Source organism: Rhinoderma darwinii, chromosome 2 (genome assembly GCF_050947455.1).
Source record: "Rhinoderma darwinii isolate aRhiDar2 chromosome 2, aRhiDar2.hap1, whole genome shotgun sequence".
In the NCBI taxonomy this organism is placed as follows: domain Eukaryota; kingdom Metazoa; phylum Chordata; class Amphibia; order Anura; family Rhinodermatidae; genus Rhinoderma; species Rhinoderma darwinii.
Window position 1 is genome coordinate 76249857 of NC_134688.1, and position 15087 is coordinate 76264943.

Sequence of the window (15087 nt, forward strand, 5' to 3'; positions counted from 1 at the left end):
CGGTATTTGAATTTATCAAGAAGCAGGAGTCACGGGTGATAAGACTACAGGAGACGCATATGACTAGGGATTCGGTTTCCATGATGCATAGTGCCTGGGTAGGCCATAGTTTTCATTCCTACCACTCTAATATTCAAGGGGGGTGAGTCTTCTCATACATAGGGCGGTGCCATTTATATGTCATGACTCCTTCCAGGATGGGGAGAGGCGGTATGTTGGGGTACACTGTACTCTCTATCATTGGGATTGTGTGTTGGTGGTGTTGTATGTTCCCCCTCCCTTTTCAAGTGGGTGTATTAAGAAAGTGGTGGAAGAACTGGTTAGATTCCCGGAGGTGCCGTTACTCTTGATGGGGTATTTTAATGCGGTAACGAATACTAATATGGATAAATTTGGCACGACAGGGGGAGGAATAACTGCGTTTTGTCATCTTGTTGCTGAAATGGGCTGGCGGGACATATGGAGGGATAAGCATCCAAGTAGGTTTCAGTACTCTTGTGCGTCTTCCACGTATCCGTCTCTCTCCAGGATAGACTTAATCTTGTGCTCGCCTGCAGCGGTACCCTTTGTAGACCAGATAGAATACCTACAAAGAGCCTTATCGGATCATTCTCCTTTGTTAATGAAGGTAGTGACGGAGGGGAGGACAGGGCGGGGGCAAGGGTGCTGGAAGCTCAATGCCTTTTGGCTGAAGTTGATAGATAATAAACAGATTTTAGACCTCATAAAGGAATATTTTCAGTTCAACTCGGGTACTGTACCGCAAGAGATACTGTGGGACGCGATGAAGGCGTGGCTGAGAGGGGTGTTCATCCAGCACATTTCGGCAGTAAAAAACAGGTCTAGACAATTAGGGGAAGAGCTGTTGGAAAGGGTGACGGAGACAGAAAGGTTACATATTGCGGATAACACACCAGACACTTTGAAGCATTGGGTGGAGGCACAGAGGTTGTTAAAGCAGCATCAGTTGGAGAGGGCGGATAACAAACGGATGTTTTTAAAACGCCAATATTATGAGGAGGGGGAGACCACAGGATGGTTGCTGGCAAGGATGGCGCAGGCTCAGAGGGAGAATAATTATATACATACTATTAGGGGGGATGGGGGGAAAGCCAGAGACCGATACAGGACAGATATTGAAAGTCTTTCAGCAGTTTTACTCCGATTTATATGCCTCTAGAGCAGAACACACACCTCAACAGTTGGAAGAGTATATAGGGGAAATTGACCTTCCCAGGTTGGGAGGGGAGGAGAGAATGACATTGGAGGAACCTATATCTCTGGAGGAGCTCCAGGCAGCCATAGGGATGCTCGCCAGTGAAAAGGCTCCGGGGCCGGATGGTCTTCCGTTGGAGGTTTTTAAAGAATATGGGGAGGAACTCACACCTCAGTTACTGGCTACTCTTCTGGACAGCTTTGATAGGGGGCGGCTCCCGGAATCAATGTATGAAGCTACTATAGTGGTTCTGCCTGAAGAGGGTAAGGATCCTCAGCTCCCGGGCTCCTATAGACCAGTATCTCTATTGACGGCGGATATTAAAATCATAGCAAAGGTCTTGGCGCTTCGACTTTCTAGAGTAGTGGCCGGGGTGGTACATGGAGACCAGGCCGGCTTTATGCCATCCAAATCGACGGCGGTGAACCTGAGACGGCTGTTCTTGAAATTGCAGGTTCTTCCGGATAATCATGGGGGGAGAGCCATTCTTTCCTTAGATGCGGCTAAAGCGTTTGATTGCGTGGAATGGGGATATTTGTGGTCAGTTCTGGGAAAAATGGGATTCAGCCCTAATTTCATAAAATGGATAAGGTTGTTATACGTAGCCCCGACTGCAAAAATAAGGGTGAATGTGGCCCTCTCTGATCGGTTTGCGCTGGCGCGGGGAACACGTCAGGGATGTCCCTTGTCTCCGTTGTTATTCGCGTTGGCGGTGGAACCATTGGCGTGTGCAGTACGACAACATGAGCACATACAGGGGTTGAGATATGGGGGAGTGGAGGAACGAATTGCATTATACGCGGATGATATGCTGTTGTTCATGGCGGATACCGAGCGCACACTACCGTTAATTATGGCCCTGATTAAACGTTTTGGGAAATATTCGGGATTGCTCATTAATTGGTCGAAATCGGCTCTTATGTTCATGGATCCGGGGGTCATCCAGACTGGGGAGGAGGAGGTGGAGATACCGGTGGTCACGGAGTTTAAATATTTGGGGGTTAGGGTGACGGCAAAAGCGCAGGATTATATGTCCCTTAATGTGATACCACTGTTAACAACGATAAAGGCCAAAGTAGAGGCTTGGAATAAGCTACCGCTATCTGCTCTGGGTAGGACGAATTTGATTAAAATGATCCTTATGCCTCAAGTGCTGTACGTCCTACATAATTCCCCGGTATGGATCCCCAAATATTGGTTTAGGAGGTTGCATAACCTTTTTAGAGACCTAGTATGGAAGAAGGGGGTGCCCATTATTAAACTGGAGAAACTCCAATTGCCTAAGGAGGAGGGGGGCCTGGCTTTGCCCAATGCTTGGGTGTATTATTTAGCTGCCCAATGTCAGCATTTTTGGGGGTGGGAGCAGGAGGAAACCTGGGGGTCCTGCGCACGCATCCTATCATATCTGGGGGGGGGGAGAATCCGTTGGCAGGACTGGAAGCACACAGCTATAAAAGGCTGGCGAGTACTCGACCCACCCTGCTGCTCATACATAAGGTGTGGTGGCAGTGTAAGCACTTGTTGGAGATAGGAGAGTGTACTAAATATACTCCACTCTGGAGGAATGCATATCTGGGGGAACTGGGCAAATTGGAAGGGATGCAGGGGTGGGAGCAGCGAGGCATAATACGATTGAGTCATTTGTACGAGGGAGGCATACTCAAATCCTTTCAGCAATTACGGGTGGGGTTTCAGTTGGATTCCCGCATGTTCTATCAGTACCTGCAGATTCGGCATGCTGTGCAGACACAAGCTGCTAGTGTAGACATGACGATCCATGCCACCGGAGTGTTGGAACATATTGCAAAAGCAGTAACGTCAAGGGGATTAATTTCATTGGTCTATCGCAGGCTGCTGTCGGAACATCTGGGAGATCCTATGGCACCAGTCAAAGCTACATGGGAAAGAGATGTGGGTCCTATTCCTACAGACCACTGGGAGGCTGTCTTGGCGTCATCATGTACTTTGTCCATCAATGTAGCACAACGGAGGTCCCAGTTATTTCTGATACCTAGGGTGTATAGGACCCCCTGGGTTCTGAAACAGATGGGATTACGGGCAGACGCCAGGTGCCCTAGATGTCCGGAAGAAAAGGCAGACATCCTTCACATGTTCTGGTCCTGCGGGAGATTGGAGACCTTATGGACAGAAATGTCAGAGTTACTAGGTCCAGTGTTTGAGGTACAGATTCCATTGGATCCTGTGGTAATGCTGCTGGGGTATGTTGGTGATTTGGAGGGGGATAGGATGTCCGGTTTGGAATTGCAAAAATATTATACCAAGTTAGGAAGGGAATAGCAAAACACTGGCTGGATGCGGAGCCACCCTCGAAGCAAGAAATTATAGGGGTACTTAACTCTCAGGTTCTGATGGAATATAGGATATATTCCAAGAGGGGGTCCAAGACTAAGTTTGAAAAACAATGGGCTAGGTGGATTGATCACTCTGGGTGTGCTTCCTCGGAACTCATGGTGCTACGCGCGCTGGTCTCAATCTAAACGGTCCTGGGGTTCCAGGGAATACTACGGGCGCGGGGGGCACTGGAGCAGGGGGGGCAAGGTCACACATTCAGGAATGGCGCTACTGACGGATGTGTACATGTGGAGAGTTGGAGGGAGATGGGGAGTGGAAATTGGAAGGAGAAGGAGATAGGATAAGGAAGCTTGTAACGTGAAGGCCGGCTGGGGGATGCAGGGGGGAGTTGGGGAAAGGGGAATGTTTTGTTGGAAATAAATGCTTGGGTCTTTGGAAATATGTTTTCACAATATATGAGAATGTATAATGACCTGTACTGATGTTTGTTGAATAAACTTGAACTGATTAAAAAAAAAGCATGTATGACCATGTGGGGTATTGCCATACTTGGGAGAAATTGCTTTACAAATGTTGAGGTCCTTTTTCTCCTTTTATCCTTTGTGAAAATGAAAAAATTCAACATTTTTGTGGAAAAATGTTGATATTCATTTTCACGGCCTAATTCTAATAAATTCTGCAAAAGAACTGTGTGGTCTAAATGCTCACTATACCCCCAGATTCCCCAAAACTATTCCAGCTAAATTTGCGCTCCAAAAGCCAAATATTGTTCCTTCCCTTCTGAGTCCTGCCATGGGTCCAAACAGCAGTTTATTACCACACATGGGCTATTGCTGTAATCAGGAGAAATTGCTTTACAAATTTTGGGGTTGTTTTTCTTCTTTATTGATTGTAAAAATTAAACATTTCTATGTTTTTTCAGAAAAAAAGATTTTCATGTTCACGGTCTAATTCCACTAAATTCAGCAAAAAAACTGTGGGGTCAAAATGCTAACTATACCCCTAGAAAAATTCCTTGACGGGTGTAGTTTCCAAAATGGGGTCACTTTTGGGGAGTTTCCACTGTTTTGGTCCCTCCAGTGCATTGCAAATGCGACATGGCACTGAAAACCAATCCAGCAAAATCTGCTCTCCAAAATCCAAATGGCGCTCCATCCATTCTGAACTCTGTCGTGGGTCCAAACAGCAGTTTATTACCACATATGGGGTATTAACATAATCGGGAGAAATAGCTTTACAAGTTTTGGGGTCCTTTTTATTCTTTATTCCTTGCAAAAATTACATTTTTTTATATTTTTTCTGAAAACAGTAGATTTTTATTTTCACAGACAAACTCCAATAAATATAGCAAAAGACCTGTTAGGTCAAGATGCTCACTATACCTCTAGATAATAAATTCCTTGAGGTGTGTAGTTTCCAAACCTTGTCACTTTTGGGGTGTTTCCACTGTTTTGGCATCACAAGACCTCTTCAAACCTGACATGGTGCCTAAAATATATTCTAAAAAAAGGAGGCCTCAAAATCCTGTATGTGCTCTTTTGCGTCTGGGGCCTGTGTTTCAGTCCATTACCACACTAGGGCCACATGTGGGATATTTCTAAAAACTGAAGAATCTGGGCAATAAATATTGAGGTGCATTTCTCTGGTAAAATGTGTAAATTTCACATCTACTTTGCTTTAATTCCTGTGAAATGCCTAAAGGGTTAAGAAACGTTCTGAATGCGGTTTTGAATACTTTGAGGGGTGCAGTTTTTAAAATGGGGTTATTTATGGGGTCTATTTAGTACATAAGGCCCTTAAAATCCACTTCAGAACTGAACTGGTCCTTGAAAAATAGAGTTTTGAAATTTTCTTGAAAATGTGAGAAATTGCTGTTTAAGTTCTAAGCCCCCCTGTAGACAATGCTATACAGCCCCCCTTGTAGATATCGCCCGCCACATCCCCCTTGTAGATAGCGTTCCCACCCGCCCTTGAAGATAGTGCCATACAGCCCCCCTGTAGATAACACCATACAGCCCCCCTGTAGATAACGCCACACCACCTCCACCTTGAAGATAACTCCCCTCCAATAATACCAAAAAAACTTATACTTTCCTATGCCCACAGACTCTCTGCAGCCTCCTCAACGCCAGCGGGATCCTTACGTGGGCCGAGTGATCCAGTGACGTCATCAGGCCGGCCTGCGCAGGGATCCTAAGGATGCAGATACTATTGAATGTGGCATTGCTACTGTTGTAGCAGCCATAGCGGCTGCTAGTGGTGCCACTGGGCATGGTGGGTTTCGTGCTGCCGGGGGACATGGGTCCCCTCATGCCATGGGCCCCGTAGCAGCAGTTCCTCATGCCATGGGCCCCGTAGCAGCAGCTATGGCTGCTACAACGGTAGCCACTGGTTCTGATACCATATCAAAACCTGAAGTTGGTTCTGGTATTATATTTATGCATTAGTCTTCGTTTTCTTACCGTATTGAGCTTGGTTCTATTACTCCATCTAGGCACCACACTTATGTAATTAGGGGGCCCATAATACCTGTAATCCGCCCCGCCTATAAAATATAAGTGAAAACTTTTAGGGTGCATTCCCACATGCCAGTTTTCATGCAGTTAAGAAGACCAATACCAGAAGTGAATAAAAAAAAAAAAAAGAGAAGTAGAATCTTTCCTATATACCTCCCCTCATTTTATGATCCGCATCTGGCATTGGCTTTAAAACTCTCATCAAAAAAGCATAAAATCCTTATAAGAGGTATTTATCCCATAATGACAATTATATTTTAGATCCCAGTTACTGGATCAACATGAGCTGAGGGCAGAATACAGGCTGCTCTTTACACCTTTATTTACAGCATTTATTTCCTAAATATTGCAAGGATAATGACTACTATAAAGCATGTCAGCAGAGCAGCCAATGTCTAGTGTGAATTCAAACACTGGCTGGCACTATGGCTTCTGTAGGGCAACAATGGGCAATGAGAAATTCCCTGCAGCTCAATCACTGATTCCAATGGCTTTATAATATTAAGCAACTGCTATTTATGCAATTTCCTTGTGTAATATTTAAAGAGGCTCTGTCACCAGATTTTGCAGCCCCTATCTGCTATTGCAGCAGATAGGCGCTGCAATGTAGATTACAGTAACGTTTTTATTTTTAAAAAACGAGCATTTTTGGCCAAGTTATGACCATTTTCGTATTTATGCAAATGAGGCTTGCAAAAGTACAACTGGGCGTGTTGAAAAGTAAAAGTACAACTGGGCGTGTATTATGTGCGTACATCGGGGCGTGTTTACTACTATTACTAGCTGGGCGTTGTGTATAGAAGTGTCATCCACTTCTCTTCACAACGCCCAGCTTCTGGCAGTGCAGATCTGTGACGTCACTCACAGGTCCTGCATCGTGTCGGCACCAGAGGCTACACTTGATTCTGCAGCAGCATCAGCATTTGCAGGTAAGTAGCTACATCGACTTACCTGCAAACGCCGATGCTGCTGCAGAATCATCTGTAGCCTCTGGTGCCGACACGATGCAGGACCTGTGAGTGACGTCACAGTGCTGCACTGCCAGAAGCTGGGCGTTGTGAAGAGAAGTGGATGACACTTCTATACACAACGCCCAGCTAGTAATAGTAGTAAACACGCCCCGATGTACGCACATAATACACGCCCAGTTGTACTTTTACTTTTCAACACGCCCAGTTGTACTTTTGCAAGCCTCATTTGCATAAATACGAAAATGGTCATAACTTGGCCAAAAATGCTCGTTTTTTAAAAATAAAAACGTTACTGTAATCTACATTGCAGCGCCTATCTGCTGCAATAGCAGATAGGGCTTGCAAAATCTGGTGACAGAGCCTCTTTAAGCTAATAATAAACATTGCAGTTGAGGATCTTACTTCATTTGTGAAATATAAGATCTAGTTTAGAAAATTTACGTATACAATATCTACAGTATTTTGTTGCTATGGCTCTCAGCTCATGACATCACAGTAAGAATTGTACCAGTATCTCCAGTGACATCACAATCTAAGTTTACTTCACAAAGTTCCATAAACAACTGCTGAGGCCCCTGAGCTTCAGTTGCCATTGGCTTCACCTACAATAATTCAGTGGATTGTTGTATTTTGACTTTGATATTTTTGATAGCCCCTCTGTTGTTGTTTTTTGATACAACATGGGCGCCAGGAGGAGAAGAAAGAAAAAACAGGACTCAACAACAAACCAAATAACCCTAGGGAGACGGGAGTCCAAGAAGAAAGCAAGCGACCTTAGATGAAGTGGACTCAGCACATAAGGCGGAAGAACTTTCACCAAAGATTAGTAAGATGGATTCTAAACAATCTGGTGAGCATGCTGGTCAAGTAAATCTAACTGAGAATAAGGTAACAGAGAATATTCCATTCTTACATGCTGTACAGAACAAATGGGGAAAGCTTAAGCGGTACATAAAAAACCATACTGACAACATCCTCAAAATGCTTGTAAGAGAGACGCAGAGGGACACTGTGGGGGAAAGCAGGATAAATACAGAGAAAGGCAGTGCAAAAGTAGAGAAGGTGGGAGACACTGGCACAAAAAGGAAACAGCAGGAAGATCCGACCCCCATTAAGGATGACATCTCAGATGAATGCAGCGGCCCCAGTAGAAAACACAGGAGAATCACTGTCCCTCTTACACTGGATAAGTTTATCTTTCATAGTATCCTTGGAGAAGGAACTTTTGGCAAAGTAATATTTGCCACTGATTCCATACGTAATGAAAATGTGGCCCTTAAAATCGTGAAGAAGAGATCGTTAATAGCCTTCAACCAATGCTTTGTAGAACACCTAATCCTGAGATGTGCTCACGAAACCAACTTTCTTATCCGTGGCTATGCTGCGTTTCATACTGAAAATTATGCATATTATGTCAACGAACTTGCTTGTGGAGGTAACTTACTTGAATACATAAATGAAAACCAGCTCCCCATGGATGTTATAAGATTTATAACAGCAGAGATCATTTGTGGTTTGAAATTCATGCATACTAATGGAATTATCCACCGGGACTTAAAATTGGATAACATTTTGCTTACTGGGGATGGCCATATAAAAATAACGGATTTTGGACTAGCCCTTTATAACGTCTATAAAATAATAAATACCATCGATTGCGCCGGAACACCTGGATATAGCGCTCCTGAAATGGTTATGGGAGAGTCATATAATGCAGGCGTTGACTGGTTCGCCCTGGGCGTCATTTTATATACTATGGTATTCCGCTCCGAACCTTTCCGAGTAAATTCTATTGCACAGACTAAAGAGAATGTAGTTTACAAAGAACCATCATATGGAAATGTAACTGACCATACTGCTGTTGATATCACGTCAAGTCTTCTCCTCAAAGACCAGTCGGTCCGGCTGGGGGTGAATGGTAACATAAAAAATCACCCCTTCTTTTCAACTCTCAACTGGGCAGAAATAGAAATTGGAAAAGCACCATCTCCAGTTGCAGTTAAGAAGAGCATAGATGTTTACATGAGCCAGCAGGTGCCTGCACCAAACAGCGAAGACTTAAAAGAGGCCATTTCTGCTAGGGGACAGGAGCTTTTTAATCATTTTGCATTTGTGTGTCCAGCATGGAGTAATAGTTACCACGATGCGCCTGTACAGCAACGCGCCTACCATCATAATAACTAATCCATCTAACCATCATACTCCTAAACACAAGACCACCAGCTACAGTTCTCTGCCACTTCATTCATGTGCAATACCATCAGTTACCCCTGCCTGCCTTCTAGTTGCTGCCTGCCTACTAATTGCTGCCTGCCTTCTTGTTGCTGCCTGCCTTCTAGTTGCTGCCTGCCTTCTAGTTGCTGCCTGCCTTCTAGTTGCTGCCTGCCTTCACCTATTTATTGTTATCAGTCAGATCCACATTCCTATTTCCTAAGGTCATCAATAACAGCAACTGTGACAGTTTGGATGACTTATCTTCATCTAGTCCAGTGGTTCTTAACCTGGGTTCGATCGAACCCCAAGGGTTCGGTGAGTCAGTCTCAGGGGTTCGGCGGAGGTCAAGACACATATCCAACTCATATGATTCGTGATGGATGACATGCCCTGCTTGGCCATCATTGGCTGCAGGTGATCACGCTACATCGCTTGGCCTATCTGTGCTGCAGGGAATTTGGTACGCTCAGTAGTTGACTTGTGACTGTCGTGATGGTACGTCGTGTGATTTCTTTCTTAAAATTTTAATCCCTTCATACTAACTATGTCAAGCACAAAAAGAAAGTGGTCGGACGAATATGTACAATATGGATTCAAGTTGAGCAATTCTAGTCTAGCACCGGCAAAACGAAGAGAACACTTCCTTAAGCTGCATGGAGATGGAAAATACAAGAATACAACACTCGCTGAATTCAAGGTGAAGAGAGCCAGAGTCGATGAAAAGGCTACTCTGCCTGTTCTTGGCTTCGTACCCATCAACAAACCGATCCTCACAGCATCGTACGAAGTTGCTTACCTGATCGCAAAGCAGGGCAAACCACACACCATTGGTGAAACACTCATAACACCATGGCGAAGATGGCGAATATGATGCTGGGAAAAGAGGCTGAAGTTAAGTTATCCCAAATTCCTCTTTCAAATGACACCATCAGCGACAGAATAAAGGACATGAGCAAAGACATCTTGATTCAAGTAGTTGCATATCTGATTTCAAGCCCGGCAAAATTCAGCCTTCAACCTGACGAGACCACAGACGTTTCCAATCTAAGCCAGCTTGCTGTATTTGTCCGCTATGTGAAAGACGACGTGATAAAGGAAGATTTTTTATTTTGTAAGCCTCTTACAATAACAACTAAGGCAGCCAATGTGAAGAAACTTGTGGATGACTTTTTCGAAGACAACAATCTTTCGTGGGATATGGTTTCTGCAGTTTGTTCGGACAGAGCTCCAGTCATGCTGGGAAGAAAGTCTGGTTTTGGTGCGATAGTGAAAGCCGATGCACCACACATCATTGTTACACATTGTATTCTGCACAGGCATGCGTTGGCAACAAAAACCTTGCCTCCAAAACTGGCTGAAGTATTCAAAATTGTAGTGGAATGCGTGAGCTATGTGCGAAATAGCGCTCTGAGGCACCGCATCTTCAGTGAGCTGTGTAAAGAAATGGGCTCTGAATTCGAGGTACTTCTGTAACATTCTAACGTTCGGTGGTAATCCCGGGGACAGGTGCTGAATCGTGTTTTTGCCGTGCGTGTGGAATTAGCCCTGTTTTTGCAAGAGCACCAACATTGTCATGCAGATTGCTTAAAAAATTGTGAGTTCATTCTCATTTTAGCGTACATGGCTGATATCTTCTCAGCTCTCAATCATCTCAATCAACAGATGCAAGGCGGTGGAGTCAACATCATCGAAGCGGAAGAAAACCTGAAGGCTTTTAGAAAAAAAGCTACCGTTATGGAAACGACGAACAGAGAATGATAACTTCGCAAACTTTCCCCTGCTGGACGATTGTGTAAGTAAGATCGAAGATGTATCTGGAATCGGAGACATTTCTGTACCCGCGGAACTGAAGCAAGCAATAGCCACGCACTTAGATGAGCTTGCAAAGTCTCTCGACGGATACTTCCCTACAAGAGAGTCATATCCAGCATGGGTGAACAACAACGTTTTGTCAACAAATGGTAACGTGCCCTGTTATTGCTAAGAAAGCTCTGGAGATTTTCATACCGTTTGTTACAACATATCTTTGCGAGCAATCCTTTTCGAGGATGCTGGACTTAAAAACGAAGAAAAGGAGCAGACTTTGTTTTTGCGAAAATGACATGAGAGTGGCACTTGCCAAGGTGAAGCCGCGCATTTCTGAACTGGCCCTTGACGTTGGGTTGCGAGCTTTGCGTATTTTGGCCAAAATAACAACTAATACCCCATGTTTCATGGATATTTCTTACTACGTATACTACACTTTTTTTCAGGACGCAGCCGGGTCTTATATGCTGGGAGGGCATGATGTGCTGGCGTTTGGTTTGGAATGCAGAGCAGCCCGCTTTAGCTAACACTAGCGGCGTTACAAATAGGCTGTTATTCGGCAAGATACGCCATGCCTGACGACCAGCACATTATCCCTCCACGTATTACACATAGTACTGACACCCCATGTACTATTCACAGCACTGACCCCTATTCATCACATTTATTTATTTATTTATTTATTTTTATTACATTATTACACAGTTCTGACACTTTCATACATACATATTTATTTTTTACCATCCATTCACACCCTAGCACTACACTGACACACATTTATCGCACACCTTTGAGCACTTAGTCCGCCACTCCCCTCAAGACTAGTGGGAGGGGCTATCACTATTTAATGCACACTCCTTCTGCAGCATTCTTTGACCCGTCTGCGTCCTGATGGGAACGGGTTTTCACCCACCCACCTACCTAGTGAGTATGGCCTTTTTTGTGGTTTTGATATTTATGTCCCATTTTTTCTGTTTGTGTTTTTAAATTAGGAACGAAAAGTTCTGGTTAGGGACTCGCAAGGCACTGGGGACCCTTGACGTTGGGTTGCGAGCTTTGCGTATTTTGGCCAAAATAACAACTAATACCCCATGTTTCATGGATATTTCTTACTACGTATACTACACTTTTTTTCAGGACGCAGCCGGGTCTTATATGCTGGGAGGGCATGATGTGCTGGCGTTTGGTTTGGAATGCAGAGCAGCCCGCTTTAGCTAACACTAGCGGCGTTACAAATAGGCTGTTATTCGGCAAGATACGCCATGCCTGACGACCAGCACATTATCCCTCCACGTATTACACATAGTACTGACACCCCATGTACTATTCACAGCACTGACCCCTATTCATCACATTTATTTATTTATTTATTTATTTTTATTACATTATTACACAGTTCTGACACTTTCATACATACATATTTATTTTTTACCATCCATTCACACCCTAGCACTACACTGACACACATTTATCGCACACCTTTGAGCACTTAGTCCGCCACTCCCCTCAAGACTAGTGGGAGGGGCTATCACTATTTAATGCACACTCCTTCTGCAGCATTCTTTGACCCGTCTGCGTCCTGATGGGAACGGGTTTTCACCCACCCACCTACCTAGTGAGTATGGCCTTTTTTGTGCATTTCTGAACTGGTCTCTGAATGGCAGCAGCAGAAGTCACACTGATTTGCAGTAAATATTAATTATTATGTTTTTGTGTGAAAATCATGTTTTGATGGTTTTGGTCTTTGAACACAGTGATGTTGATGCATGGTTCATTTTGTGCACCAGTAAAATATAAACCTATGTTTTGAATTTGAAAAAATCATATTTTAATTTTCCAATTAAGAAGGGTTCGGCGAATGTGCATATGAAACTGGTGGGGTTCAGTACCTCCAATAAGGTTAAGAACCACTGATCTAGTCCAAAACACTATTGAATCACAAAACCTCCTGCCTTCCGATCTGCAGAACCTAATATATCAGATTGCCTGCCTTCTCATCTTCCTAATGTCTGCCTTCTCAGTACCAGATTATCATCACCTGGTAAACTACAGGAGCACCGACAGCATTTAAACCGGTCAGATGCCACAGTGTGCCACTGTGATATTTATAATTTTCCGTGCCTGGATGATTGGGGCACAGGAGCGACAATTTATCTGGCATGTGCCAAATCCATCTCTACTTGTGCTGATCTGCCGAAAAGCAAAAAGTCATCATTTTTGTGTCCTCCTTACAGACTGTGTAAAGCTGCTGCTCCATTCATTATATACGACCACCAACACTTTACATCGTGCCAAGCGAGGAGGAACATGATTGTAAAGAGCATAAAGACTCCTGCACTCACCTGACATTGCATCTATCTACTCAAGATCAATGTAAGGAACCACTGCACCTCCCGGTGCTCCTGCTTGTTGTACAAGAGGAGATAAGGACCAGGTCCAAAATTAGGAATCTCACGTTCTTTAAGATGCTCCTTCAACTACATACTCTTTAATGTCTAGTGGTGAATATCTGCCAAATTGAGTATATACAATGATATGCACATAAATTCCATGTTTTTTCACTATGACCACAGATATTTCTCTGCTGAGATGTGGTACTGCATGCGAAAAAGTAATTGGCACTGTCGCTGGTACTTTACAGGACCTCAACCACTGGCAGACTTTTCAATGTGCCACAAATATTAATGACTATTTCATGGACTTGCATATAAAGCTACCAATATCTGCTAATGTATCAACATGCAATGGTGGTACATTGTAACTTAATACAAATGTTATTTTTTTGACTATTAGCCCATAGAGCCTACCATTAATATATAGACATCTCCCAGAGATTACTGAGTATGTGTCATTACCAACCTTGGGGCTTAAAGATCAGACTTTTTGTCTCCAGTGCTCTAGTTGGCTGCACTCAGGATTTATTTAAGATTTTTTTCTGGATATCTCTGAAATACAGAGAAGACAATTCATACCTATGCAGTTATACTGTTTTCTTGAGCTACAATCACTTGTCCAGGCCTGGACAATTCATGATTCTTCAAGAAATTACAAACCTTTCTGCCACATAATAAAAAAAAACAACAACAACAAAAAAACAACAAAAAAAAAACCAACAACAAACAGCATCCATGAGACTTCAAAAAACAAAAACGAACAATGAAGATAAACACAAAGAAAGCAGAAATTCAGCTGAACAACCAGTCAACAGACCAATACCAGCTAGTGTGAACACTCTCCAGAGAAGTCAGCTCAGATGCTCCAAACCCAACAAAGAACTTACACTTATATTGGAGGTAAGTAAAACAAGATAGTAACAAAGAGATGAGCGGATACTGTATACTGTGATGACTTACTGTCTCTGTATCTCAATGACAGGTTCTATGAGTGATACTCCACAAGTTACTTCCTTCTGATTTCATCATTTCTGCACCGCTGTCTACCAAGATATTATACAAAAGAACTGAAGCTCCGTGACAATGTGACAGATCCCACCAGTGGAAAGTTAAAAGAGCTTCTTCAAACTTGGTGACAGGTCAGTCCTGCTTCATACAGATTGTATTCTACTAAAGGTTAACAGTCAGAGTTTTGTTTTTTTATGCCTAGTTAAATAAGAAAATGACAAATATTTAGGGGCAGATTTATCAAAACTGGTGCACAGGAATAGTAGTAATTTCCCATAGCAACCAATCAGTATGGTGCTTTAATTTTCCAAAGAGCCTCTGAAAAATGAGAGGTGGACTCTGATTGGTTGCCATGGGCAACTTTTGCTTTGCACCAGTTTTGATAAATCTCCCCCCATAATGTTTATGGGTCTAGATGAAGAAACATAACAGAATAATCCCACCTAACAGCACTTGTTTTTGAGTATTTGTAATGTGTGCTCAATATGAAAAATGTCTGGTTTACTTACCCATAAACTAACATATTCTGTTTTATTCGTTCAGCAGATATAAAATATATCATCAAGCGGAGATGTTTACTGGCAGTCAGAAAAACGTCATCTTCAGACCATCATCATAGCACCTCATCTACATCTTATTCATTGCAAAAC